The sequence below is a fragment of the Podarcis erhardii genome, assembly GCF_964252035.2.
Source record: "Podarcis erhardii genome assembly, chromosome: 17".
In the NCBI taxonomy this organism is placed as follows: domain Eukaryota; kingdom Metazoa; phylum Chordata; class Lepidosauria; order Squamata; family Lacertidae; genus Podarcis; species Podarcis erhardii.
This window is the reverse complement of record NC_138515.1, coordinates 6569093-6595978: the sequence shown is the minus strand read 5'-3', so window position 1 is coordinate 6595978 and position 26886 is coordinate 6569093. Positions and strand designations below refer to the sequence as shown.

The window sequence follows — 26886 nt, the reverse complement described above, 5'->3', positions numbered from 1 at the left end:
ATAAACTCAATAGTGTAAATAAGTTTTGATGGAAGTAACAATGGAATACTGAATGGTTTAGTTATGTAAAATATGCAGGGATTTATGTTATGCAAAATGAACCACGGAAAGAGAAGAAGGGAAGTCACTGATATCTTAAGGTTGTTTAAACGGATATTCTAAAATGTACCACAGAAAATTTAATAAAAATTATTTTAAAAAGAGTGGGAAAGTGGCCTCTGCTGAGGTAAAAAAAGGCTAGGAGTCTTCCAGTCCTGGTCGTGACAAAAGGCCCGCAAGGCATGAAGGCAGTGCTACTGAAAGGCCCACTTTGAGAGCCATGGTTATCCGCCATTGTTGCCTTCATATTCTCGTGGAGGAGCCAAAGGATGTTCACAAATTTATCTGGGCAGCTGATTTTTAGAAGGACAGTCCGCAGGGCAGTACGATTTCGTGTTGAAGGCCTTGGTCAGATCAATAAATGCCGTATACAGGGGTTGGTTTTACTCTCTGCTTTTTTCTTGAAGCTGTTGAGCAGTGAAAATCATGTCCACTGTCCCACTAGAAGGTCGGAAACCATTTTGGGATTCAGGAAAGGTATCCTCGGCCTCCACAGACACCTATGGACACACTGTTAAGACCATACTCATGGAAGACAATCTTACTCGGCTATGAGTGACTGCCAAAGAAGAAAAGAAATTAGAAAGGTCCATGTGTGCCACTTGCTCTGATGCTGGTGCTGCGATTGATGTTGACGAGAAAGATAATATAAAGCTCCTAGAACAGGGTAGCCACCAGGACCGGCAAGGGGAAGAACAGGTGTGGCACAGCTGCTATGTGGATTTGAAATTCCTTCCCAAAGAGGCAGCTAGTTAGAGCAGAGGTTTTCAACCTTTCTGAATCCTTGGCTCCCTTGACCAACCACATTCTTTCTGTGCCCCCCCCCCCCGTGGGATACTTACGTGGGGATTCCCTTCCAGGTGACCATGTGCATCACCAGCATGCATGTAAGTGGGGACTCCCCCCGTATTGCCTAATTCCATCCCCACCCAGGTTTTCAGTATGTGTGCAAGTGTGCTGGGCTGGTCCCGGGGGGAAGGTTACCGTGAGGCGTGGTCAGGGGCCTGGGTCGAGGGTCTGTAGACTGTCCTCCAAGGGCGAAGCGAGGTCCAAAGCGAGGAGCCGGGCAAGGACGGGAACTCTGGAAGAACAGGTCTGGGTGCTGGCCGAAACAGGTCTTCAACGACATTGCTCCCGCAACCTGGGACTGGGCTGACTGGCCTTTATCTTCTCTGAGGCCAGGGGTGGTCCTGGCCCCCAGGAGACCCGCCTCTCCTGGCCTTAAGGCGAGCACTCCTCCTGGGAGAAACCAGTTCCCTCCGCCTCTCTGCCCTGAGCCTCTGCAGCTCAGGAGAGGCTGGAGGGTTACTGGACCCAGGGGGAGGCTCACCTTCCCCTGACAGGGCTGGGAGAGGCGCACCTGTAGGCAATGGGTCCTCAATGACCTCCGGAGCCAGAGTGGATTCACCTGGTGTCTGCTCCTGAGGATCCGGCACAGGTGCAGGCGCTTCATATGCAAGGCCCTGCCCCAGCTCAGCCAGCCCTGGAGGCGGGGACTCCTGTGCAGGCTGGGGTTCCTCCGGTTCAGCCTCTGAATCGGATTCCCAGGCCATCACAGCAAGTGGAACACATGTTCTGATAGTGCGCGAGTAGGAATTTCCCTGTTTCGCTTTTTACTAGTGCCTGCCAAACTAAAGTATCTTTCCATATCACTGTGTTTCAAATTTAAGTGTGGGACCTGGGTGCAAGAAATTATGGAAGCAGAAGGAATAAAATAGCAGGCAACTTTAGGCCAAAATGGGCGTCAATTGGCCATGGTTTCCGGCAGTCAGAGGAGAATGCCATCAGCGTTTGACACCTGCCTTGATTTTACAGTTTTATATCTTATTTTTAATCCAAATTGTTTTATTTATTGCAAAATCTTTTGTTAGGGATCATGCAAATAATGGCAGCAAATAAATGTTTATTATTTGGTAATCCTGAATCAAAACCTTTGGTATGTTTCCTCTGATCCTTCATACAGATGCTGAAAGCTTATACCAAGAACAAACTTAGTTGGTCTCTAAGGTGCTACTGGACAAATTTTTAATTTTTTTAATATATTTTGACAGATGCTGAAGTTATTTGGCAGGAAATGAAGAGAGGGCAGGTAGCACTGAAACGTTATATTTTCCTTCATGCTTACCTAACCAGGTGTCTGACTATGACTCTGAAGCATATATCCTTCAAGGAAGATGCTGAAGTATATGTAACCTGAAGTGTATGTAACCCGAGGTACCACTGTAAAAAAAAAATCCGATTTAAACCCCCAAAAATCTGATTTAAATAAAAGAAGCATTGATTTTTATCCACCCTGATCATGTATAACACTGTTAACATTTATGAGGAAACAGGTTGCTTAGCCATGTCACTTGCACAGAGCCAGAGGCTCCAGCCCACAGCATGCAAATGGTGCCAGCTGGCCACTCCATGCCTCCTAGTGCAAGAAAGCATCTCTCCTCTCCTCCATTGGCATGCATTAATGTTGCCCTCAAGGCAGCTTCCCCTTGTAATGCCCTCTTCAAAGCAGAACTGGATAAAGGATGTTTGGCTTTATAAGTTTTTGATTTGAGTTTCTACTGAAATGAGGCTGCATTTTAATGTTGTATTTTAATCTTGTTTTTAAGTTGTATTTTAATCAATTGTTTTTATATCTGGTGTTAGCTGCCCTGAGCCCGGTCTTGGCTGGGGAGGGTGGGGTATAAATAAAATTTATTATTATTATTAATGCTTGGCTTTATAAAAACAAAGGAGCACTTCAGAAGAGGACGGATGGCCCCTTGGTCTGGAAAGGAGGGATTCTTGGTAGGTTGTCCACAACACTTTTGGCTTTGAGTTGCTCTTCCTTACATTCTGTGGAGTCATCCTCTTACCTGTCTTGCTGTGGGCCCAATCTCCATGTTAGTCTTTGCTCTTTCCCTTTAACTCCCCTCCCTCTATCTGTCTTAGAACCAAGGGAGAAGACAAACAGCCATGTCTCTCCATGAAGTTGTTGAAGGCTCAGCTCCAGGACCTGAGACAGCAACTTTTGTGCAGAGACACTACCAAGTACCACACCTGCTTGGTACGACCCCTTGCCACCTGCAGCTTTCAGCGTGCTTTGTTCAGAAGGCACAGCAATGTGGACTTTATTAGGTGTGCTATATTATGAATGTGGAATAGATATTAACTTAGGTTATGCACAAAGGCACCATTATTGGTTCACCACAAGAAGCTTTTTCTAGAAGAGAGGTGACAGATAAAGAAAATTTGCTAACCTATCAAGAGTTGTTAGAGTGGAACCAAGGAGACTGTAAAATTAAAATAAGGGAATAGCTAATAATGGAAAGTTATAACTTCCAGCGGTTTTCTCATTTACAATCAGTAGATAAATTCAAGTTGTATAAAAAGCATTGGGGGCACGGAATAAAGTAAGATGGATTTCGAAATAAAATTGTGTAATGGTGAACACGTTATATCAAAAAAATTATAAAGTTTTGTTGAAATTTGAAATGGAAGAGGAACGTGTTAAAGAATGCATGATTAAATGGGCAATATAATATAATATACAGATGGAACATATGTGGGCTAAAGAGTTAAAATACACATTGTGTTGTGATTTAAAAGAGAATTTCCCCCCATAACATTTTATTAATTTCAGCAATAACAAAAACAAAACAAACAATAAAAACAAAAACAAAACAAAATAGATTGACTTCCTCCTATTCCCTTCCTTGGTTCCATTGTATATCAATGTGCTACATGTCCATTATAAAGTTTTAACCATTTGAATTACTTATTGTCCATTCATAATAAAATTACAAGTATTCTTAAAACCCTGCCAGAGTATTAAGCTGTGTACATTGCTTCTGTATATATGCAATAAAGTCCTTCCATTTGCCCTTAAATTTGTTGAAGCAGAGTCTGGATACACCTAGACTGATCATAATAGCTGCCTTGCTTACTCTTCTGCAATCTACAAACTGTATGCAGTTCTTTGTTCAGGAGTTTTTCTCCCTCCTTCATAGTAAAGCCATACCTTGGAAGTCTAACAGAATCCATTCCGGAAGTCCTTTCGACTTCCATAATATTCAAAAATGAAAGCACGGCTTCTGATTGGCTGCAGGAAGCCCCGTCAGACATTCGGCTTCCAAAAATAGCTTGCAAACCAGAACAGTCACTTCTGGGTTTGCGGCGTTCGGGAGCCAAAATGTTTGAGAACTAAGCTGTTTGAAAACCAAGGTATGACTCTACTAGAAACAGGAGCTATCCAATGAAGCTGAATTGTGGGAAAGTCAGGACAGGCAAAAGAAGTGAAGGCGTCTAACTGTAGGTGCCAAATATCTCCCTACCCCAGGGCATTTATAAAATAGTTCTTAGTTTCTTTCATTTTGCCTTTCATCTGGCAAGGAATTCTTTTTTTTACAAAGATCAGCTGTTTGCTTAGATTTTCAGTGAGATCATGGGTGGACCAGACAAATACACACTGTTATTTCTACTTATGAGAGACTGATTTTCTGGCACTCATAACGAAAGAACATTTTAAACTCAAATAAAGTCCTGTCTTCTCTAGTAGAGTGGGGAGTGTATGTGTAGAGACAGATGATGAAGGGGGAAGTGTCATTCTGCTTGCATTATGGTTTGCTTTATAATTTCCTGAAGCTAATAAATATTCCTGCATCTTAGAATGCCTTTGAGCATGTGCAGAATTCACAAGCTGCCCCCATATATATATATGGAATTAGGATAGATTAAAAGATCAGTGAAGAATATGACATCTAGAGAAACTAATCCCATTACTTTTCTCCCTCAATGTATCAGTGGATGGAATTGCAGAGATACATAAAAAATGGGAAAATCTACAGTTACTTCCATCTTACCATTATTATCAGTTAAATTTATTCTAGACATTTACATTTACATAGATTGCATATGGGATGCAATTATGGGGAAATTCTAATCCTGCATTATTCAATAGGAAAAGAAAAAGAAAATATTGGACAGGACATGAAAATAGAAAGCTTTTGAGTAAAAGTGCAGGAATCAATAAAAACTCCCAAACCTTCAACCCCACACTGCACCTGTTGGTTCAGCGACTGAATTTTATTGTGGGGGAAAGTAAAAACTGGGTTTGGAAAACCATGGGACAAAACAGAAAACACTAATATAAATGTTTGTGTGTGTTTGTGTGTGTGTGTACACACACACACACCGGTACCACTTGATTGTCTAAAAAACCCCAAAGTGTTTACAAAAATATGTACCTTTACAAAAAAAATATATCTTTTAAAGTATACAGAAAGTTAAAACTACAATAGAATAGACTAAAATGAGTTAGAACTTAGAAAAGGATGTTGTGATTACTAAGACCCAGCATGGGTTTCTCAAAAACAAGTTGTGTCAGATGAATCTCATTCCTTTAAAAAAACACAAAACATAGTTACAAGTTTGGTGGATCAGGGGGCTGCTATGGATGTAGTGTATCTTAATTTCAGTAAGGCTTTTGAAGAATTACCCCTTGGTATTCTTATGGAGGGGACGCGGGTGGCGCTGTGGGTTAAACCACAGAGCCTAGGACTCGCCGATCAGAAGGTTGGCAGTTCGAATCCCCGCGACGGGGTGAGCTCCTGTTGCTCGGTCCCTGCTCCTGCCAACCTAGCAGTTTGAAAGCACATCAAAGTGCAAATAGATAAATAGGTACTGCTCCGGCGGGAAGGTAAACGGCGTTTCCGTGCACTGCTCTGGTTCGCCAAAAGCGGCTTAGTCATGCTGGCCACATGACCCGGAAGCTGTTTGCCAGCTCCCTCGGCCAATAAAGCAAGATGAGCCCCGCAACCCCAGAGTCGGCCACGACTGGACCTAAGGGTCAGGGGTCCCTTTACCTTTTATTCTTATGGAGAAGCTGGATAATGTGGGCTGGATGAGGTAACAGTTAGATGGATTTGTAGCTGGTTGACTAACTGAACCCAAAGAGTGCTCATTAATGGCTCACCATCATTCTCAGAAGAGGGCAACCAAGATGATAAGGGTAAGGTAACCAAGCCTTACGAGGAATGATTGAGGGAGTTTGATATGTTTAACCTGGATAAGAGGCATATGAGACCCATCTTCAAATTTCTAAAGAGCTGTCACATGGAAGAAGGAGCAAGCCGAGCCAATGGATTCAAATTTCACGAAATGAGATTCTGAGTAAACATTAGGAAGCTCTTTCTGATGGTAAGAGCTTCTGGACAGTGGGACAGGCCCCCTCGGAAGGTCTTGTACTCGTTCACTGGAGGTTTTTAAGCAGAGGTTGGGTGGTCATCAGTCAGGGATTCGTAAGCTATGATTCCTGCATTGCAAGGGGTTGGGCTAGATGATGCTTGGAATCCCTTCCAATGCTACAATTCTGTGAAACTGATTTAGTATGAAAGAACATGATTCTCTGAAGAATTCCTGAGCCCAGGGTTGGTTGTTGTGTTTTACAGCATCAGAACTTAGATGAACTCACGGTCTTTCGACACATTGAGCTGTTCATGGTTTCCTCAAGTTCTCTTTGTTTCAGTTGCCAAATTTCCAACAGATGTGCTTCATTTTGCTATTGTTCGATAACTGGAAGTCAGAAACTCTTGCAAAATGATTACACATCATCAAGAGATATGCCAATAGATTCAAATCTACCTTCTGCCAAGGTTGTTGTAATAAGAATAAGTGGATAGGACGTAGGTAGCACTGTGGTCTAAGCCACTGAGCCTCTTGGGCTTGCCGTTCAGAAGGTCAGCGGTTCGAATCCCGGCGATGGAAGAAGAAGAAGAAGTGTTTGGATTTGGTATCCCGCTTTATCACTACCCGAAGGAGTCTCAAAGCGGCTGACAATCTCCTTTCCCTTCCTCCCCCACAACAAACACTCTGTGAGGTGAGTGGGGCTGAGAGACTTCACAGAAGTGTGACTAGCCCAAGGTCACCCAGCAGCTGCATGTGGAGGAGCGGAGACACGAACCCGGTTCCCCAGATTACAAGTCCACCGCTCTTAACCACTACACCACACTGCCTCTCAGTGAGTGAGCTCCCGTTGCTCTGTCCCAGCTCCTGCCAACCTAGCAGTTCAAAAGCATACCAGTGCAAGTAGATAAATAGGTACCACTGCATTGGGAAGGTAACTGGCGTTTCCATGCACTCTGGTTTCCGTCACAGTGTTCTATTGCGCCAGAAAGGGTTTAGTCATGCTGGCCACATGACCCGGAAAGCTGTCTGTGGATAAACGCCGCCTCCCTTGGCTTGAAAGCGAGATGAGCACCACAACCCCATAGTCACCTTTGACTGGACTTAACCATCCAGGGGTCCTTTACCTTTACCTTTTTACATAGTAAGAATAAAACCATGGTGACAGGTAAGGCTCTTCAAAACATTGCCAAATAGGACATCCCCTCAAATATTTTCATATATAAAATATTTAGTATGGTTGGAGCTTTAGTTATATAGTTCTATCTAGGAGTAAGTCCCATTAAACCCTACAGGGATTACATCTAGTATACAGTGGCGTAGCGTGGGGGGTGCAGGGGGGGCCAGCCGCACCGGGCGCAACATTTGGGGGGGGGCGCTCGCACTCGCAGCTCTCTGCCCCTACCTGGCTCACTCACTCTCTCTCACTGCAGTGCTGGCTGTGCGAATCGATCCGAGCTGCCGGGTCGTCACCCACTGTGGAGGGGGAGGGTGCCAGGTATGCGTTGCGGTGCGGAGCGGAGAGAGAGCGAGGGAGGGACTATCTGGGGGAGGGACAGTGCAGTGGCCGCCCAGCGCAGCGCTCAGCGCGGGAGAGAACAACACCCGACCAGCCCAGGCAGCAGCAAGAAGAAGCTGGCAGCGGCGGCAGATTAGGGGTTAAGGGCGCAAATTACTTGCCTTGCCCCGGGTTAGGGGGCGCAAATTACTTGCCTTGCCCCGGGTGCTGACAACCCACGCTACACCGCTGCTAGTATAAATTATATAGCATTGTGCTGGCACTCCTCACTCAAATTTCAGCAAAATCCGCCAATCTCACAGGTGTTGTTGTTATTGTCATCTCCCTCCAAGTGCCTGGAATTTCCTTTCAACAGAAATTATTCCCCACCCTCACCCCCTATCAACACACATGTCTTCTGGCATAAATGGGTGGTTTTCAGTGCTAGTTCTGTTCAGATCCACTGAAGTTATTATACATGATCCACTTAAGTTCATTAATTTCAGTGGGTTTTCTCTGAGAGGGCCTTAGTTGAATACTAAGTTAAATAATCCAAACCTAAATGAAATGCTCAAAAAATGGTAAGGAAAACGGCATAGGATAAGCTTGCAGTTTCATAGAAGCAGAATCTTAGAATTTTAGAGTTGGAAGGGAAGGGGCCGCCGAGGCTCCTCTTGTCCAATCCCCTGCAATTTAGGAATCTCAGCTAAAGCTAAAGGAGCCAGTGTGGTGTGGTGGTTAAGAGCAGTAGACTCGTAATCTGGTGAACCAGGTTCGCGTCCCTGCTCCTCCACATGCAGCGACCTTGGGCTAGTCACACTTCTTTGAAGTCTCGCAGCCCCACTCACCTCACAGAGTGTTTGTTGTGGGGGAGGAAGGGAAAGGAGAATGTTAGCTGCTTTGAGACTCCTTTGAGTAGTGATAAAGCGGGATATCAAATCCAAACTCTTCTTCTGACAGATGGCCACCCAACCTCTGCTTTAAAAGCTCCAAGGAAGGAGGGTCCACAACCTCTTGAGGGAGTCTGTTCCACTGTCAGCTCCTATTGTCAGAAAGTTTTTTCCATATGTTTAATCCAACAGTTTCGACAGAAGCCTCCAGAGCTCTCTCGCCTCGTCAGAAAAGTAGGTTCCTTACGCAAGCAAATGTCCACTTTTTTCTCACATCCATCTCTGCAAAGGAGAAACACTGGGCCCTGCATGAATTTTTCTCACCCGAGTTTTGCGACAGAAGAAAAATAAAACTCCCTCCCCCCGCCCCTTTACCTCAATTTCAGAGGAGGGATGGCAAAAATGCCAACGGTTTGGGCCCTGTCCCAGGGGCTGGGCAAGAACCGCTCCACCCAACCCTCTCCCCTCCGACTCTTTCCCTCCAGAGCAGGGAAAATACTCTAAGTCAAGCTACATCAAGCAGTCTTTTCTACTTTGAATAATAAAAGCAATTACAGTATGCCAGATAAAATCTATATCCCTCCCTGAATGTGATTGCAAGCTTTTCTGGCATTTTTGGTAGTGAACACAGAGCAGCAGGTGGAAAAGAGGAACCAGAAAGCAAAGAAATTTCATGGGCATTTTCAAAGAAAGCAGAAATTCCTCTGAGTCACACAGGATGGAGTTTCCTTCTGACAACGGTGAAAAGAGCACCTAAATCTCCACTTTCTTCACTTCTGGTCTGCTCCAGTTACCTCAAAGTAGAATCTATGTATGGGTGAGGAATTTGTCCAGACTTGCCAACCGCAGGAGCTACCAAATTCTGAATCAGGGGTTTTCATCCACCTGCTCAGAAACTAAAGGGACTTGCCAAATACTGTACAACTAAGCGCAGTAACGGATATAGTAGGTGCACTGCTCCTTTCAAAGCATCGAGGGATGGAAAAATTTCATAATAATTTTTGCGCGCACACACAAATACACACACATGACTCGCCAGTCAGAAAGAGGAGAGTGAGAGACACTATAAAAACCGATTTACCCCTTCTCCAGAAATAAACTTCGGGGAATTCCTCCAGCTAATTCATTCAAATGTTATTATGGAGTTGTTGTGACATTGTTTTTCAAAACAATTTTGTAGCTGAGGACCTTAAAAACTGCATGAGCAATTTTTATCATAAACTGTCATCATCAGTGAAATCCAGGTATTTTTTTTAAAGTTATTTTGCTGAAATAGTGATGCCATTTTTTGTACTCTGGGCTTCTAAAGAACTGCTGTGTTGAACTCATCTCCTTGTTAAAAGTGCTTTGGTTTATCCTTTTTTCTTTTTCTTTTTCCTCCAACCCTCTGCCATTGTTTACAACCACAATTTTCATCTCAGTGTTTCCACCCCTGCTCTACTCAAATTTCTGTTGAGTAAAAGGAGGGACACTGTTTAAAAAGGGAAAGTTTGACTGTATTCAAATTGCTCTTAGCATTCCAGTCTTCTTAAAGATACAGCTTATTCAGTCTGCTAACTGTTGATGGGCCATATCACCTGGTCACAGTCTCCCCAATATGCTGAGATGATGATGATTATTATTAATTGAATTTATATACTGCCCTACAACTGGAGGTATCAGGGTGGTTCACAGAATAAAACCAAAATATAAAACCACAAAATACATAATCAGAATAAAAACAACCCAATAACCCCCCACCCAAAAAAACACATTTGAAAAGGCCCTAAGATCCACACAACATTTAAAGTAAGACAATTAACAAACCTGCACGAGAGCCATTAGCTGGAAAGACCACAATCTCAGAAATATGCAGCAAAATTTATTTATTGGCAACCAAATTGGCCATGTGCCAATTTGGCCAAGTATTTGCATCTTCCAGACAGTCAAACTAAATGACCCAATGCAGTTCACAAACAACGTAGTTCTGTTCCAAAGTTGCTGGAGTACTGAACTTAGCCTTCTCGTGTACGCAGATATATTCTGGATCCTTCAAGCTCAGCCGGGCCAGGTCCTTCACTGATTTTGTTTGCGTGGCTGAGAAAAACAGAGTCTGGCGCATCTGAGAAAGGTTTTCTATGATTGCGCTCATCAACCACCTCATTTGCAATGATCTGGGAGTAGCTCTGCTGCAGCCTGGCCATGCCTGCCTTCCCCCCCTCCCAAGCGGGGCGCTTCTTCTTTTGGGGCTGCTGGTGCAGCCGGTCAATGCGCTTGGCGTAGTTCCTCCAGCTGTCGAAGGTGTGTACCGGGCCCGGGCTGGGCCCACCAAGGATCCCCTCAGCTTTTTTCCATTTCCTCAATTCAGCAGGCTGCAATTCCTGCTGATACACAGGGCAGCGAAGTGATGAGCAGGCTTCAAAGTTCACATCCCACCCTACAGAAATGGGGAAGACCCATTTATCCATGTTTCCAGAGGTGGTGTGCACCCAGGGGTGGGGCTAGCCGACCGCGGGGCGCATCCCAGAGGGGAGCCCCCTGCCGTGAGCGTCCCAGGGGGTGCCGCCCGCAGCAAGCGGCAATTGTTCCGGGGGTGCTGCCCACGGCGAGCAGTGAGCGGCCCGGGGGGGGGCACGGTGTAGCTATGTCACCCTCCCTCAGGGATAAAAAAGGGAGCCAGTTGTTATTTGGGCAGTGTGGGATAGAGAGACAGAGAGGGATAGAGAGGGATAGCAGTTGCATTGGAAGTAAGCATATACACCGCAGGGGCTTGAACCCCGTCCTGGGAACCAGGAGTACCAACCACCAGTGTCTTTTGCTTTTTTTTGAGCAATGCAACGAGGGGAAAAGCAAACCTTCACAGAATGTTCTCTCAGGGAAAAAGAAAACCTTAAGATGTTAAGTAGAGCTCTGTGGAGAGACCTGTGGAGAGAGCAGAAAAGAAAATGGGAAAACAGAATGGAGATTTTCTCCCTAGCCAAGCAAGGCATGCTCTGGGAAACCTGATCAGAAGAAGAGCTGGAACAAAAGAAGAAGTGTTGTCATACCTGCAGGTGAGCCTTTTCTTACCACCATGACTTCTGGGACGCTGCTGGAAGAGCTGGCTTCATCTGAGTGATGGGAGACCTGTGGAGAGACCAGCAGAAAAGAAAATGGGAAAAAGGAGAGACCAATACAAAAAACATGGTCTTGAAAAAAAAGACCACTGAGTGGTGGAATGTGAACTTACCTAAAGCAGCACAGCCCAAATGTAGGTGACTCTCACTTCAGGTACAGTGAACTCTTGAAAACTTGAAGAGCTGCGACAAAAGAAGAAGTCTTCTCCTACCTGCAGGTGAGCCTCATTGTGGTGACGCAGAATAGGGCCTCTTCTGACAACTCAAGTCACCGCAACCTGAAAGAGACTTAGCACAATGAGTTGCAGACGGAACCAATACAAAAACATGGTCTTGAAAAAAGACCACTGAGTGGCGGAATGTGAACTTACCTAAAGCAGAACAGTCCAAATGCAGGTGACTCTCACGTTAGGTACAGTGAACTCTGGGAAACCTGAAGGGAAGAAGAGCTGGAACAAAAGGAAAGGAGGGCTGGAAGAAAAGAAGTGTTCTCCTACCTGCAGGTGAGCCTTTTCTTTCCATGACCTCTGGGACTCTGCTGGAAGAGCTGGCTTCACCTGAGCGTTGGGAACTCTTTGGAGATACCTGTGGAGACACCACCAGAAAAGAAAATAGGAAAAAAGAGAGACCAATACAAAACACATGGTCTTGGAAAAAAAGACTCTGAGTGGTGGAATGTGAACTTACCTAAAGCAGCACAGCCCAAATGCAGGTGACTCTCCCTTCACTGTACACTGAACTCTTGGAAATTTGAAGAAAAGAAAAGCTGGAATAAAAGAAGTGTTCTCCTACCTGCAGGTGAGCCTCATTATGGTGACACAGAATAGGGCCTCTTCTGACAACTCAGTCACTGCAACCTGAAAGAGTCTTAGCCCATGCCTCCTCTAAACACACAAACACACAGGTCACTCCAAGGCCATCATTTTCATGCTTGCATTGGATTCCTCTCCTTCCGCCACTCCCCCCACCCCCACCTTCAGATTGTAACACCCCCAAAACCACCTCTGTGTGGAATAGGGACCCTCATCTTGGATGGAGAAGACATGCCTCTTTATTTTAAAGCTCTAGCCAACCCCCCACCCCCACCCCCTGCTTCTTGCCACTGGGTTCCATCGACAGAGGGGTTTACCCCCTGCCTCTTTGAGCCACTGGGAGCCAGCTAGGAGCACCCACCATTCTGCCCCACTTCAAATATTGGTCCTTTATAGGGAAGGATTTCCTCTACTTGAGTGTCTGAGTGTGTGAGAGATGGACACTCTTAGCTGGCTCCCAGTGGCTAAAAGGGGCACAGAAACCTGGGGTGGGTGAGTGTGTATATATATATACACACCAGCCCCACACTTCAGCCTTCAGGTGTTGTTGAGCTACAACTCCCATGATGATGGAATGATGGAAGTTGTAGTGCAACAACAACTGGAGATTCGAGTTTGAGAAAGGCACACCATCTGTATAAGCGCAAGCGCGCGTGCACACAAGCACACATTCACAGTTCTCTTTTCTGAACCTGTTAAAAAAACCTTCCTTATTTAGACAAACCTACCCAGATGCTTAGAAAGTTGCGTTCATTTTAATCTGTTTTATTATTTTAACTTTTGTGTGTTTTAAAGTACGATGGTAATTTTTGCTTGCTTTTACTGGCTTATCTCTTGTAAACCACTTTGGGAGTTTTTACCATCAAGCGGTGTGTAATTTGATAAAATAAATAAACTCAAACAAGCATATGTAGGATAGTATCTTGTCCTATAGAATCATAGAATGGTAGAGTTGGGAGGAATCCTGAGGGTCATCTAGCCCAGCCTCCTGCAATGTGTGTGTGTGTGTGGGGGAGAAAACGTAGTATTTCATCATAGATGCCTATTGATTTAACTATATAATTGCTAACTAGGTTTTAGTAAATCTTACTCAGCAGCATAAGTAGGAATGCCAAGCAGAAACTCACAAGTATTATTCTTAAGGATGTTTGAATGAACATGCACATTTTTAATCTAGAATGGAATACTTTAAAGTTAATCCAGTCACTAATAGGATGAATGGAGGGCTGGGGTAGGGAGAAGGAGACCAAAACAACTTCCCAACCAATTGGATTTCTAGCCTGTTTTAACCCTTTAACTCCCCTAAAATTTTGTTCCTTTGTTTTTATTTGATAAAATATGTCTGACCCAAAGAGTACTTTTTAAAAAAAGAGAGAAGGAAAGAAAGAATACCGAATTGTTTCATAAAACTTTGCACTCTTATATAGGGTAAAGTCACCCTCCCTGGAGTGCTATTTCTTGGTATTATGCTTCTGAAGGTCAGATGCTGGAAATTGCAGGAGGGGAGCTTGGCCACCAACAAGGAATTGGTTCTAAGAACACAATATCCAAATAACCAGCTTAATCAAAATAATCCACTGTTTGTATGGATTGCGTTTTTGTTGTAAACTGCTTTGAGAGCCTTTCTGGCAGAAAAGTATGGTGGAAATGAAAAGAAATATGTCAGCAGTTTGCTGTTTAACTCTTGAAGCAAGTCTACTTTCATGGGAATAAACTACCACCCGCCTTCTCCCCCCCACCTAAACCAACAACTATAGGTATCAGAGCTGAATAAGTGCTGGAAATCATGATGACTTCTGAACCTGAAAATTTTGCTCTCCTTTCCTCTTGATTACTAGTGTTTGTGACCCAAAAAAGCACATTCCTAAAGCAATTTCTACTATTTCACATTGCTGTTGTTATACTCATCGTCATTAATTACACAGCCTTTACCAACAGGTCCCAGGGTTGGTTGCAATTTAAAATTCAAATTTTTAAACAGTTAAAACAGTTAACAATCAACGGAACAGAGTGGGCCCTGAAAACCCACATCCCCAAGGTTCATCTCCATCTTTTGCCCAAAGCCACACGCATATCTGTGAGGATGGAATTCCACAATTTAGGGGATTCCACAGAGAATACCATCTTCTGGGCCACCCCCACCCCCGAATCGCAAGGGCTGTGAAACTCCCAAGAGCTTCCCCTCTGCTGATCTTAACACCTGTGAGGTTCTGCAGGGAAGGAGGAGGTCTTTCAGCTAAACGTGGGGCCTAAGTTATTTAGGGCTTAAAACACTCAAGTGAGTACGAGAAATTGGACCCAGAAATGAACTGGCAGTCAATGCAGCTCTTAGAACAGGGCCTATATGAGGTTATGTTCAGAGTTTATTTTCATACAACCCAGTTTGAGGGAGTGCATGGTTCTGGGACAGTTAGCTTAGCACAGTATTTAAGTGTGCTCTGTAGCATTCTGTTCAAAAGGACATAGTGAATTATTATTATTATTTAAATTTATTGGTCTTTTTTACTATGGTAATTCAAAGCAACTTTCAATATATGTACCTACAAACACATACATTGAAAGCAGCATAAAAGAAAAAATAAAGGGAAATCCTATTTCTAAAAGGCAGGATTAAAACATTCCACCCACTCAAGGCCAAAGATAACTGAGAGGCAAAGGCCTGCTTAAAAATTATTTTTATATAATGATGGTGCCAGAACATTCCACAAACAGGGAGTCACCACTAAAAGGTCCATTCTCACATTGCCACCCTCCAGATCTTCCAGCTCTCTCTCTGGCAGAGGGGGGTGGAGGGAGGGAGGGCGAGAAGGCAGGATCTGCACCCAAGATCAAGATCACCTGGATGGCTCTCTTTGACAGATTTCAATTTCAAATGGGGGGGGGGGGGTTGAGACAAAAAAAGTCCACACCGGCTACCACCTGACCTTGCTCGCCACTGCTCCACAATTGACTATCCCTCTTTGATTAGGATTAATTTTTTGGTCTTCTATTTCCTTTCCGTTTCCCTTTGATTTAAAAATTATTGCCTCTCCTAATACTTTTTAGACAGATACCGTGTGTGTGTGTGTGTGTGTGTGTGTGTGTGTGTGTGTGTATAAGCTCACAGGTGAAATTTAATTGTACCTCCTTTTAAAGTTATAAACAGTACTTTTTCAGAAGAGTAAAATCCCTTTGTTTACTTTATAAATCTAACCTAAACTGGTGTCAGTCCTGTTTACAAACCTGTTTCACTTTCCCCAGCTGGGTCTCTTTCCTAATCCCTCTGCCCCTTAACTCCTTCAGCTTTGACCAGTGAGAGGGCCGACACCAGTAGCATAGCCAGGGACAGGCTCACTCACTGGACTGTGACTCGCTCCCTCCACCACCTGTTGGTCATAATGACACATAAAAAAGTCCCTTGCAGCATTAATCCAGTGGGTGCAAATGTCTTCATTTTCAGCATGCAATCATTGCAGGGCTTGGGTGAAGAATTAGTATTTTCTTCCCACATTAATACATTCTGGAAATAAAGAAGTGTGCTTCACACTGCTCCTTTCATCATCTTAAGGTGACTCCCTCACCATTTCATCTTGACCCACACTGGAATAAACCTTCAAACAGATGTTGGTGCTGGTATATTCTATTGGCCTTACCCCTTCATGTTTTTAGGATTGCAGATGTTGGATTGGGGAGTGAATTCTCATTACTTCTTGCCACTTATTAACCCATCACACTCTTGCGTGACCACCGTGAAAAAGGGCTAAGGGAAAAGCTATGGGAAGAGGGGCTGGCTTGGGACCTTGGGCCTAGCTAAGGTGGCAGCAGTGGCAGAGCTGGGTACTCTGGTACCCGGAGCGGCACCCATGCCATGCACTTGGGGGTGAGGACGATCCCCGGGGGCCTTCAAAGAGATGTGTGTTTACTCAGAAATCAGTCCTGCAGGCAGGGAGCTGTTCCCTCAGTCCTGCTCCACAGCGACCTGCGGCGCCTTGCTGCCAAGGAAGATGGACTTTTCCCATCACTGACAAGCATAGAGAAGGCTGCCCCTCCAAAAACATGAGGGACCTGTTTCACTGAAGCCCTTCTGCAGATGGGGTGTGTTAGTTGAATGTAGATTTAACTTCTGAAGACCAGAGAGGGGACTGAACCTGAAGGACTCTAGTTCATGTATGATATGTGTGTGCACACTGAGGGGACATGAAAAAGGAACCCCCCTAACATCTATCCAGAAGCCCTCGGGGTACCTCGGGTTAATAACTTACCGTATTTTCTGCTCTATAAGACACACTTTTGTCAGCATCGCCCTTGAGCCAGTGCACCAACTGGACTCATGCACTTCAACCCCGACTGGGCTAGGCGAGCTGGGTAGCACTGCCAGCGACCACCTTTCTCACAGGGACAGGTCACCGTGCTGTGGACTCACAGCTTAGAGCTGAGAGCACCGGATTCACTTGCGCAATAATACAGTCGTTGCGCAGCAGAGTTTTGCAGAGTCTTGCAGAGTATAAACCACTCGGAGAGCAGCTCTGTAGAATATCTTCCTTTTATTCTATAACTACAACTATGATACAAAACTATATACAGAGCTAAAAGATCTAAGCATAAATCAATGCTACACTGAGAGTCTGCAGCTGCTCTTAGCAGCAACCTTATCTCTAGACACGATCTCTAACACTCTCTCTCTCTCCGATACACTGATTGACTCACTCGCTGGCTGACTCAATAAGTAGAAAGCAGAACATTGCTCCTCCTCTCTGTAGAATCAGCAGGCTCCTCAGGAGATTCTTGGATATGGGAGGGGTGAAATCTCCTCAACTCCCCCCCCCAAAAAAAATTAAGGGGAAATGTGTGTGCGTCTTATGGAGCGAATGCAGGCTCCATGGCTTCAGCGATTGAAATGCAAAGCCTCCGAAGCGCAGTGGGAGCACTCCGGCCGCGCTCTGGAGGCTTTGCGTTGCTTTCGCTGAAGCCTGGAGAGCAAGAGGGGTCGGTGCGCACCGCTGGTTTGCTTCGCTGGAGAGGCGCTGCGCAGCTTTCCCTCTCTGCGCATAACCCCTTCAGCGAAGCGGGAGGAGAAATGGAAGGGGCTCCATTTCTCCTGCTGCTTCGCTGAAGGGGCACTGCGCAGAGAGGGAGGATTTTTTTTTTCTTGTTCTCCCCCTCTAAAACAAGGTGCGTCCTATGGTCGGGTGCATCCTATAGAGCGAAAAATACGGTGATTTGTTATGGAGGTCCGTTCTTAACCTGAAACTGTTCTTAACCTGTGGTAGCACTTTAGCTAATGGGGCCTCATCCTGCAGCAAAGTTCTTAACCCGAGGGACTATTGCTGGGTTATCGGAGTCTGTAACCAGAAGCGTCTGTAACCCAAGATACTACTGTATCTTTGCCAGAACAAGTGCCAGAAAAGGACCGTGTCTGTTGGAGCATGTTGTTGCATGCCACTGCAATCTCCAAGCGGTGAATGATTCTAGGCATTCCTTTTTTAAAAAAAGTTTTTATTGAGTTTTACATTTTTATCATATTACAACATATCAAATCATCATAATAAAAGGCGTACATTTCCCCAGTTTCCCCCCTCCCCCCGACTTCCCTCAACCTCTCTTCTGTTTTCCCCCCATATTGACTTCCCCTGCTTGCTTGCTTCTATCTTCGTATGGATTCTCACAGGTTATTGTTATCTTTATAGTTTTTATATTTATTTTCATAGTTTTTGATAGTATATATAGTTTTTATATTTATTTTCTTCTGGTTTTTCCCCCATATTGACTTCCCCTATTTGCTTCTGTCATCATATGGATTCTGTATATTATCGTTTTAACATCATCTTTATAGTTTTTATATTTATTTCTGTTAACTGCAAGTGTTTTCTCAAACCCTACTCCCGAGTCCTTTTCTTTACATTGTTTCTGAAATGGTTCCCAGTCTTTCTTTTTTTTAATTCTCTTTTGTCTTTGTCTCATAGTTTTTCTGTTAATTTCGCCTTTTCAGCATATTCCTTCCTTTTTTGTAGCCCTTCTTCCTCAGCTGGTATTTCTTCCCTTTTCCACCTTTGAGCAGGTAACATCCGAGCCGTAGTCGTGGCAAACCTAAAGAGTTTCTTCTTTTCTCTTGGCAGCTCTGAACCTGAACTCCGCTTCCCGGCCCCCCTCCTTCGCCTGCCAGCCAATCCGCTGGCTGGGGGGCGTGGCCGGGCCCCATTTAAACCGAGGCGCGAGGCGGAGAGCTTCCTCCAACTGCCGGCTTCTGCCTTCCTCGGTCTCCCTCGCGGGGGCTTGGCTCCCTCGGCCGCTGCGGGGAGAGCTGCTGCCCCAACCCCCGAGCTGCAGCGGAGAGCAGATCTGGGGGCGCCCATTACACCTCGCCCTACTCTTAGGTTGCCCAGCAGCTGTGTGGGTGAGTGAGGAAGGGGCTGGTGTGTGTGTGTGTGTGTGTGTGTGTGTGTGTGTGTGTGTGTCCCGCCTCCCCTGCATCCCATCCAGTCCCTTTGCTCCATTTCCTCCTCCCTCCACGGAGCTCGCTTTGCCTGCTGGGCGCCGGTCGGTCTTTGCTTGCTTTGGGAGAGCGAAGTGGGTTAATTTCACGGAGCTTTCTTTTTTTTGGGGGGGGGGGGGAGTTGATTTCTTTTCCTGACAGTTAACCCTTTCTTCGCCCACCGGCTCTTGCGGTGTTGTGCAGCCGGCTGCGGGGCTTCCTCATAGCGAGCTTCCCTTCCTTTCCTGGCAGTTAACCCATTGGTGTTAGCCGCTCTGGGTGAGGCATAATTTTTTTAATTATTATTATTACTATTATTATTCGCCCACCTGCTTTTGCTCCCCTGAGGCGTCCGTGTTGTTTTTGGCCACCAAGTTCTGTTTACGGTTTACCGTTGACGGTTAACGGTTACGGCGGCCATTTTTGAAGTGGGCAAACCACCTATATTCTACAGTTCTGCGAAGCTTGGCTGTGGGCCGCCATTTGGTCGCACTCCTGATTCGAGGGCGACCCATCAGAATGTTATACACGTAGTCGCATTTAGCTGCAGCAATAGTAGCAGGCGTGTTAAAACTGCCTTTTGGCTCGGTTTTCTTGTGCTCAAGGCTTTGGGGTAAATGGCTCCGGGTAAATTTTGCGCCGCTGTGCGGGGTTCTCAGGTCTTCTCGCTGCATTGGCCCCTAGTGAGCCGCCTCCATTATAAGTAAATGTGTGCTGAAGTTGATTTATTTCCTTATTTTTGATTAAATATCACTTGTTTTTTTATTTTTACACATTTAAAATTGATTTCCAGAAGCTTTATTTTTTAAAAAAATGATATTTATTAAAATTTCAAAAAAGTTACAAGAAGAAAAAGAAGAAAAAAATACAAAACACAAAAAACAGTTAAAAGCAAATCAACCTTTCCATATCCTGACTTTCATTTGCTTGTTTCCCTGACCTCCTCACCCCTTTTTTTGTATTCTAGTTCAATTAGTTATTTCAGCAAATCCTTTCCATTTTTGCTTTTATCTTAATAATTTATCTTAATATATTATAACTTTACATTCTAACCTGTTAACAATCCATCTTTAAATACTCCTTTATAACATTACTGCTAAAACCACATAACTTCATTCCAACATCCTTCTAACATTCCTTAATTTTACAATATTTCTGTAAATAGTCTTTAAATTTCTTCCAATCTTCTACCGACTCTTCTCCCAGGTCTCGGATTCTGCCAGTCATTTCCGCCAGTTCCATGTACTCCGTCACCTTCATCTGCCATTCTTCCCCGGTGGGTAGATCTTGTGTCTTCCAATACTTTGTGATGAGTATTCTTGCTGCTGTTGTGGCTAAGTGAAGCTTTAAAGCATAATTAATAATAATATAAATAATAAATTTGAAATAAAAATAAAAGAAACAAATACATGTACCGGTAAGTCTGCGCTTCACTGCATTGTCCCTCTATTTGAATCTGGTTACTTTGCTTATGTGATTAGCACCAATCACGTTGTGGGTTGCTGTTTTGTTTGGGTGTTTTGCATTCAGTACAGAGGAATCCTTTTTAGTGGTGCAGCAAGAAAACTGCTGGCACACTAGCAAAGCTAAGCAGCGCCCTGGATGGTTTCAAGTTGGATGGGGCACCACATTTGGTCTTCAGACCTGATTTAGAGGATGTAATTGAAGGTTCCCATGGCCTATAGAGCGAGATGAGCACCACAACCCCACAGTTGGTCATGACTGGACCTAATGGTCAGGGGTCCATTTACCTTTACCTTAATTGAAGGTTAACTATACAACAGCTGGTTCATTTTATCACTTGAGTTCCTTGGGTGGGTTCACTTTATCAGGCTGCGGTGTGTTTAAGAAGAGTTTAGTGGATCAAAACGCCTCAGCTTAGTTAAATCACTTAGAATTTGTATTGCTTAATTTGGTCTAGCACTAATCACTGTTACAGGCACTCAGGATATTTGGCAGTCGAATCATTTGAAGATTGCTTCAGTTCATATTGTAACTGCCTGGTCTATAATTCTGAGCCGAGCTTGCCTGCGCATCTGGTTCTGAACCAATAAGGGCAACAGGTTTTTTCTGTGGTAGTTCTAGAACTGTGATTGGGGTTGTCTCATGGCTCCCAAGAAGAACCAGGCATCCACTGCTGCCGGCACTGGTTCGAAATGTGCTCCAGCTACCAGGACCCGGTCCCAGTCAGCCCAGTAAGGAAGGGGTTCCTCACTTGCAGGGCAGGCAGTAGGGCCACTGGAGTCAGCATTGGCAGATATGGCAAAAGACCCATGGGCGATGCGCCAGTTTTTTTGCTGAATTGGATACCTTGATGCAGCAGTTTAGGCCTGAGGACGTGAGCCAAGATGCAGACCCTGAGTCTACCCCTGATTTTATTCCTGACACTGCAGCCACTGCTTCCAGTGGGTCTCAGACCCATGATGAGTCTGAGGAGCTGCCTGGTACATCCCAGGCTCTCTCCATTTAGTGATGTGCAGCTTTCCAGCTCGGCATCTTGGCCTACGTCTTCTGCACCCAAGCCCTGGAGCAACAGGCCCTCCACTACATCGCGCCCGCGTTGCACGAGAGTGTCTTCCAATGCTTAGGGGGCGGCAGCGTAGTCATGACGCACAGGTGCTAGGGTCACCTGATCCGCAGACAAGACGGCTTCTCCTCCTTCCCAATCGTCCTCTGGACGGCAACCCTCTTTAACATCACTCTTGACTCATTTCCTCAATCTCTTTCCCTCCCTATTTTCAGATTTCAAATTTGGCCTTGCTATGGACCTCGGCTGGTCGCCTTTGAGGGGCCTGGTAGGAATTTTTCCACTTGGCAAATTGACATTGGGCCATTTGGTTTTCGCCTACCTTGTAGTAATTGTCACAACTTTGTAAGGTTTGACGGTTAGGCACTGGTTGATATTATGATGGAGGAGGGGAGGTGTGGCCATCACCTGCCCCTCCAATCTTAAGGGTATTCTGTTAAAGGAATCCGGGGGTGTGGACCTTGTACGAAGTCCAGGACTGGGCTCACCCTACAGAAAAATAGGAATACCTATTTATCGTGTTTCCAGAGGTGCTGTGCACCAGGGGGTGGGGCTAGCCGCCTGCGAGGGCACTGCCAGAAGTGAGCAGTTAGCGTCCCAAGGGGGTGCTGCCCGCGGCGAACATTTCGTTATTTCTGTGTCGCCGCAGAGCGCAACCCAAAAGCACTCAGCCTGAAGCAACTTCAACCCGAGGTATGACTGCACTTAACTTGTGGCTCGTGCCTCAAGTTTATTAAAAATCTTTGCATCCTATATCTACTCAAGAATTTTTAAGTCCCCTTCAGCAGATGTAGACCAAGTCTGATGCATCATAAAGGCTACCATCCTACACACACTTAGCTGGGAATAGGTCCCTTTGAACCAATTTGGGTTTACTCCAGAGTAGATAAGCATAGAGTTGCACTGGAAATCCCTCTGTTGACACTTTTTGTTTCAAAAATATTTTTTTAATTTGCAGGCTTGCCACGTGACCTCCAAAAACAGACTCACCGTTATGAGAAAGCACATCAAATCTAGCCTTGAAACAGAGGCCTCCTTGCACAATAGTTTGGTTGTACCTGCCAATCTGAAAGCAAGCAAACATAGACACTGAACTTTCTAAGTTGCCAGAACATCTGTCATCAAAGTTGCATCTGCACCTGCATCACACAAAGTTGTCAACAAAGTTGCATCTGCCAAGGTCTCTCCCCAATTCTCCTTGCCTCATGATCCACCATTTGCTGACAGAAGATTGGTAAGCAATTGATCATGAATTGTTAAAAAACATAAACACCACCCTACATTGCAAGCTCCACAGCATGTTTCCCCCATAAGGTTACCTTTGCAGGAAGAATTGCTCCTCCAGTAGTGTCTGGAATGCAGGCAGACAAGATGCATAGAGAGACTTCTCACACCAGTGAGTCGGAACGCTAGGAGGGGAAGTAGGTACTGAATCCAGCCGACTTAGACACACACCAGTGATGCATCAAGTGAGCATCTTCCCAGCAACAGCACGTTGCCGTGGTGCTTGAAATGGTCCTTTGGTGCAATGGTGGAGTTAAAATTCAAGCTCAGTCACTGAAGTCACCCCCCTCCCATGCTAATACTTTGGCTTAAGAAAAAGGGAGCCAGTCGTTATTTGGGCAATGTGGGATAGAGAGGGATAGCGAGACAGAGAGGGATAGCAGTTGCATTGGAAGAAAGCATGGACACCGCAGGGGCTTGAACTCCGTCCTGGGAACCAGGAGTACCAACCACCAGTGTCTTGCTTTTTTTGAGCAATGCAACGAGGGGAAAAGCAAAACCTGAGAGAACATTCACAGGGAAAAAGAAAACCTTAAAATGTTAAGAAGAGCTCTTTGGAGAGAACTGTGGAGAGAGCAACAGAAAAGAAAATGGCAAAAAGGAGACACCAATACAAAAAAACATTGTCTTGAAAAAAGACCACTGAGTGGTGGAATGTGAACTTACTTAAAGCAGCACAGCCCAAATGCAGGTGACTCTCACTTCAGGTACAGTAAACTCTTGAAAACTTGAAGGAAAGAGGAGCTGGAACAAAAGAAGTGTTCTCTCACCTGCAGGTGAGCCTCCTTGTGGTAACATGGAATAGGGCCTCTTCTGACAACTCAGTCACCACAACCCGATAAGAGTTTTGGCACAATGAGTTGCAGACAGAACACAGTAGAGATTTTCTCCCTAGCCAAGAAAGGCATACTCTGGGAAGCCTCAAGGAAAGAAGAGATGGAACAATAGAAGAAGTGTTCTCCTACCTGCAGGTGATCCTTTTCTTACCACCATGACTTTTGGGATGCAGCTGGAAGAGCTGGCTTCATTTGAGGGTTGGGAGCTCTTTGGAGATACCTGTGAAGAGACCACCAGAAAAGAAAACGGGGAAAAGGAGAGCCCAATATAAAAACATGTTCTTGGGGGAAAAGGCCACTGAGTGGTGGAATGTGAACTTACCTAAAGCAGAAGAGTCCAAATGCAGGTGGCTCTCCCTTCAGGTACAGTGAACTCTGGGAAGCCTGAAGGAAAGAAGAGATGGAACAAAAGAAGGGCTTCTTCTGAAAACTCGGTCACCGCAACCTGAAAGAGTCTTTGCACAATGTGTTGCAGACAGAACACAATCAGAGACTTTCTGCCTAGCCTAGGAAGGCATACTCACCTAAATGTCCTTCAGTCATGGAATGCCATTTTGACTGCCATTTTTGTTTGAAGCTGGATGAGCCTTTGATCTAGAGGGGCACAACAGAGAGATGAGATTCAGACTTAAATCTCTGCCATTAAGATTGGTATGAAAGAAGGAAGACTGTTCACCCTTTTGTTTGTCCATCTGAGGGTGACATTGTGTCCTGCGGATCCCATTTGTGGTCTGCGATCTAGAGTCGCTAGTTTCTCCCCAGCCACCTTCCACCAATCCTACAGAAAATGAATTTCAAAAAACAAATAACTTTTCTTACCACCATGACTTCTGGGACTCTGCTGGAGGAGCTGGCTTCATTTGAGGGTTGCGAGCTATTTGGAGAGACCTTTGAAGACACCACCACAAACAAAAATGGGGAAAAGGAGAGACCGATACAGAAAAAATTGTCTTGAGAAAAGGCCACTGAGTGGTAGAATGTGAACTTACCTAAAGCAGCACAGCCCAAATGCAGGTGACTCTCACTTCAGGTACAGTGAACTCTGGGAAGTGTGAAGGAAAGAGGAGCTGGAGCAAAAGGAGTGTTCTACCTGCAGGTGAGCCTCGTGGTGACACAGAATAGGGCTTCTTCTGACGATTCAGTCACCGCAACCTGAAAGAGTCTTAGCACAAAGAGTTGCAGATGGAACACAATAGAGATTTCCTCTCTAGCCTGAGATCCAGAAACACTAGTTTGTCCTACCAGCAGGTGAACCTCATTGTGGTCACACAGAATGGGACCTACTCTGTAGTGGCACCCTGATGGCAGAAGTTCCTTCGATTGGAAGCACAGATGATGACCACATTGGTTTTTCAAGTTCTCTTCTGAAAAAAAAAAGATTGAATGAACAGGATTGCTCAGTACAGGCCCCTTGGGAACCTTCATTTGTATTTTATATGTTACTACATTTATATCCTACCTTTCATCCAATGAGCTGAAGGTGGTGTGATGGTTGTATCGTGACCAAAAAGAGCCTTAGCAGAAAGAGCTGCAGATGGAACACAATATAAACTTTCTTTTCAGGGAAGCAAGAGATGCTCGCCTAGATGCCATTAATTCAGAATGCATCTGTATTGTTACTATCATTATGATCTAGCATTGAGACATCACTTGTTAGGTATTTGTGTGTGTTGCCACCTCTGAAAAGTCAAGAGTATTTGATAGTTACCTTCCTTCAACAAGTGAGATGTTAAAGGCAAAACAAGCAATTAGTTAGATCTAGTTTTTAAATCGTTATTTTAAAAGTATCACCTTGAAAACAAGTACTGGAGATGATCCAAGGTTTCATATTATAGAGTCAATGCTGTGTGAGCTATGAACTAAATAGCTTTTCCTAGAAGTTGCTTAGCAAAAATAAAACAATTTTTAAAATCCAAAAACATGGTTGCAGCGTATGAATTTTTCAGTGAAACTGTAGGCTGTAATGAGAGTTATTGAGTTATTTCAGTCACAGCCACATTGTGTACTGGTGATAGTTTTGCCTGCCCTGTTTGCATCATTACCTTTTGAGGTCCATTTCCCATATTTTGCATAATTTTCTGCACAAGTGGTATAATGGTCCCCCTCATTATTTCATGCTCTGGTTCGCCAGAAGCGGCTTAGTCATGCTGGCCACATGACCCGGAAGCGAGATGAGCGCCACAACCCCAGAGTTGGCCATGACTGGACCTAATGGTCAGGGGTCCCTTTACCTTACATAGTATGTTATTCACATACTTTAAAAAAGAAGTGTGCATAGACGAAACATTTTTCTTTTGTAGAATACAGCAGCCATGGAGGGGTGATTTTTCACCAGTCTGCGGATATATTAGGTTTATGGATGTTTATTTTTCAAAACAAAATTGGCCAGTTTAAGTGATCTTCCCCTCCTCTTCTGACCTTCGGGCACTCTGGCTGGGACTGTTGAGCAACTGCCAACAACATCTGTACGGCCACTATTTCCCCATCCCAGTGTCTTTTTGACCCGCAGCTCCCAATAGACATGTGTTTACTTAGCTGAGATTTCAAATTGTAACCACAGAATAAATTCTTTAATAGGCCAACAAATGAAGACATTGTGCATTGTAGCCTCTACTGCCTTTATTATGTTCCTTGTGCTCCCCCCCAACACGTTACTGTCAGGCACCTTGAAGGTTTGTCATCAGGCAGAAAGCTAAAATGACAATATTTCAAATAAAATAAATACACACCCTATCAACTTCTTCTCCCCTGCCTGAAGATATTCCATTTCAAAATACACATTTCCCCACGATCAACAGCAATGCACCATTTTTGTTATGTGGAAGAGACAGAAGAACAGGCCAAATCTATGCAATGGCGTTTTCTTAGAGGGGAACAGCCAGGGGTTTAGGAGGCACTGCCCCAGCACATGTCACGAGAGGCCTTCACCTTATTTTGCTGGTCCTGGAAGGGATGAAGCCTTTGCTCCAGCATGGATCAACCAGCTTAAATCTGCCCTTGAAGCAGCTCCTTGGCATCTGAAAATAAAAGGTATGGCTCAGACTTAAAGCAGCACATCTATGCTCACCAGCCAGCAGCTTTTCTCTGGTTCTTAATGACCACAATGGCAATTTGAAAGAGGTGTTCTTGCTCCCCTAAGCTTGCCTTAAGAGAAGGCAGAACTGGCACAGATAAGATGATAAGATTTTTCACTCATTGTTTGACATTTGACCAAGGTTAATTGTGTGTTTTCCCT

General features: G+C 44.8%; 1 protein-coding gene and 1 long non-coding RNA gene across 4 annotated transcripts in view; one reads left to right on the top strand and one right to left on the bottom strand.

The window, feature by feature from the left end:
* TNFSF14 (TNF superfamily member 14) overlaps positions 1-26886 on the top strand; it is a 134959-nt gene that overhangs the window by 83606 nt on the left and 24467 nt on the right. The gene's annotated exons all lie outside the window — the stretch shown is intronic.
* Positions 10890-25577, bottom strand: LOC309332523. 3 transcript variants are annotated; one of them, XR_014152102.1, is made up of 4 exons: positions 24097-25577; positions 12299-12598; positions 11673-11735; positions 10890-11062 (listed from the first exon to the last, which is right to left on the bottom strand). It is a non-coding gene; the product is annotated as an uncharacterized lncRNA (long non-coding RNA). The 3 variants fall into 3 exon arrangements; XR_014152103.1 differs by lacking the exon at positions 10890-11062 and having other exon boundaries at positions 11554-11735; positions 12299-12571; positions 24070-25576; XR_014152104.1 differs by lacking the exon at positions 10890-11062 and having other exon boundaries at positions 11554-11735; positions 24097-25576.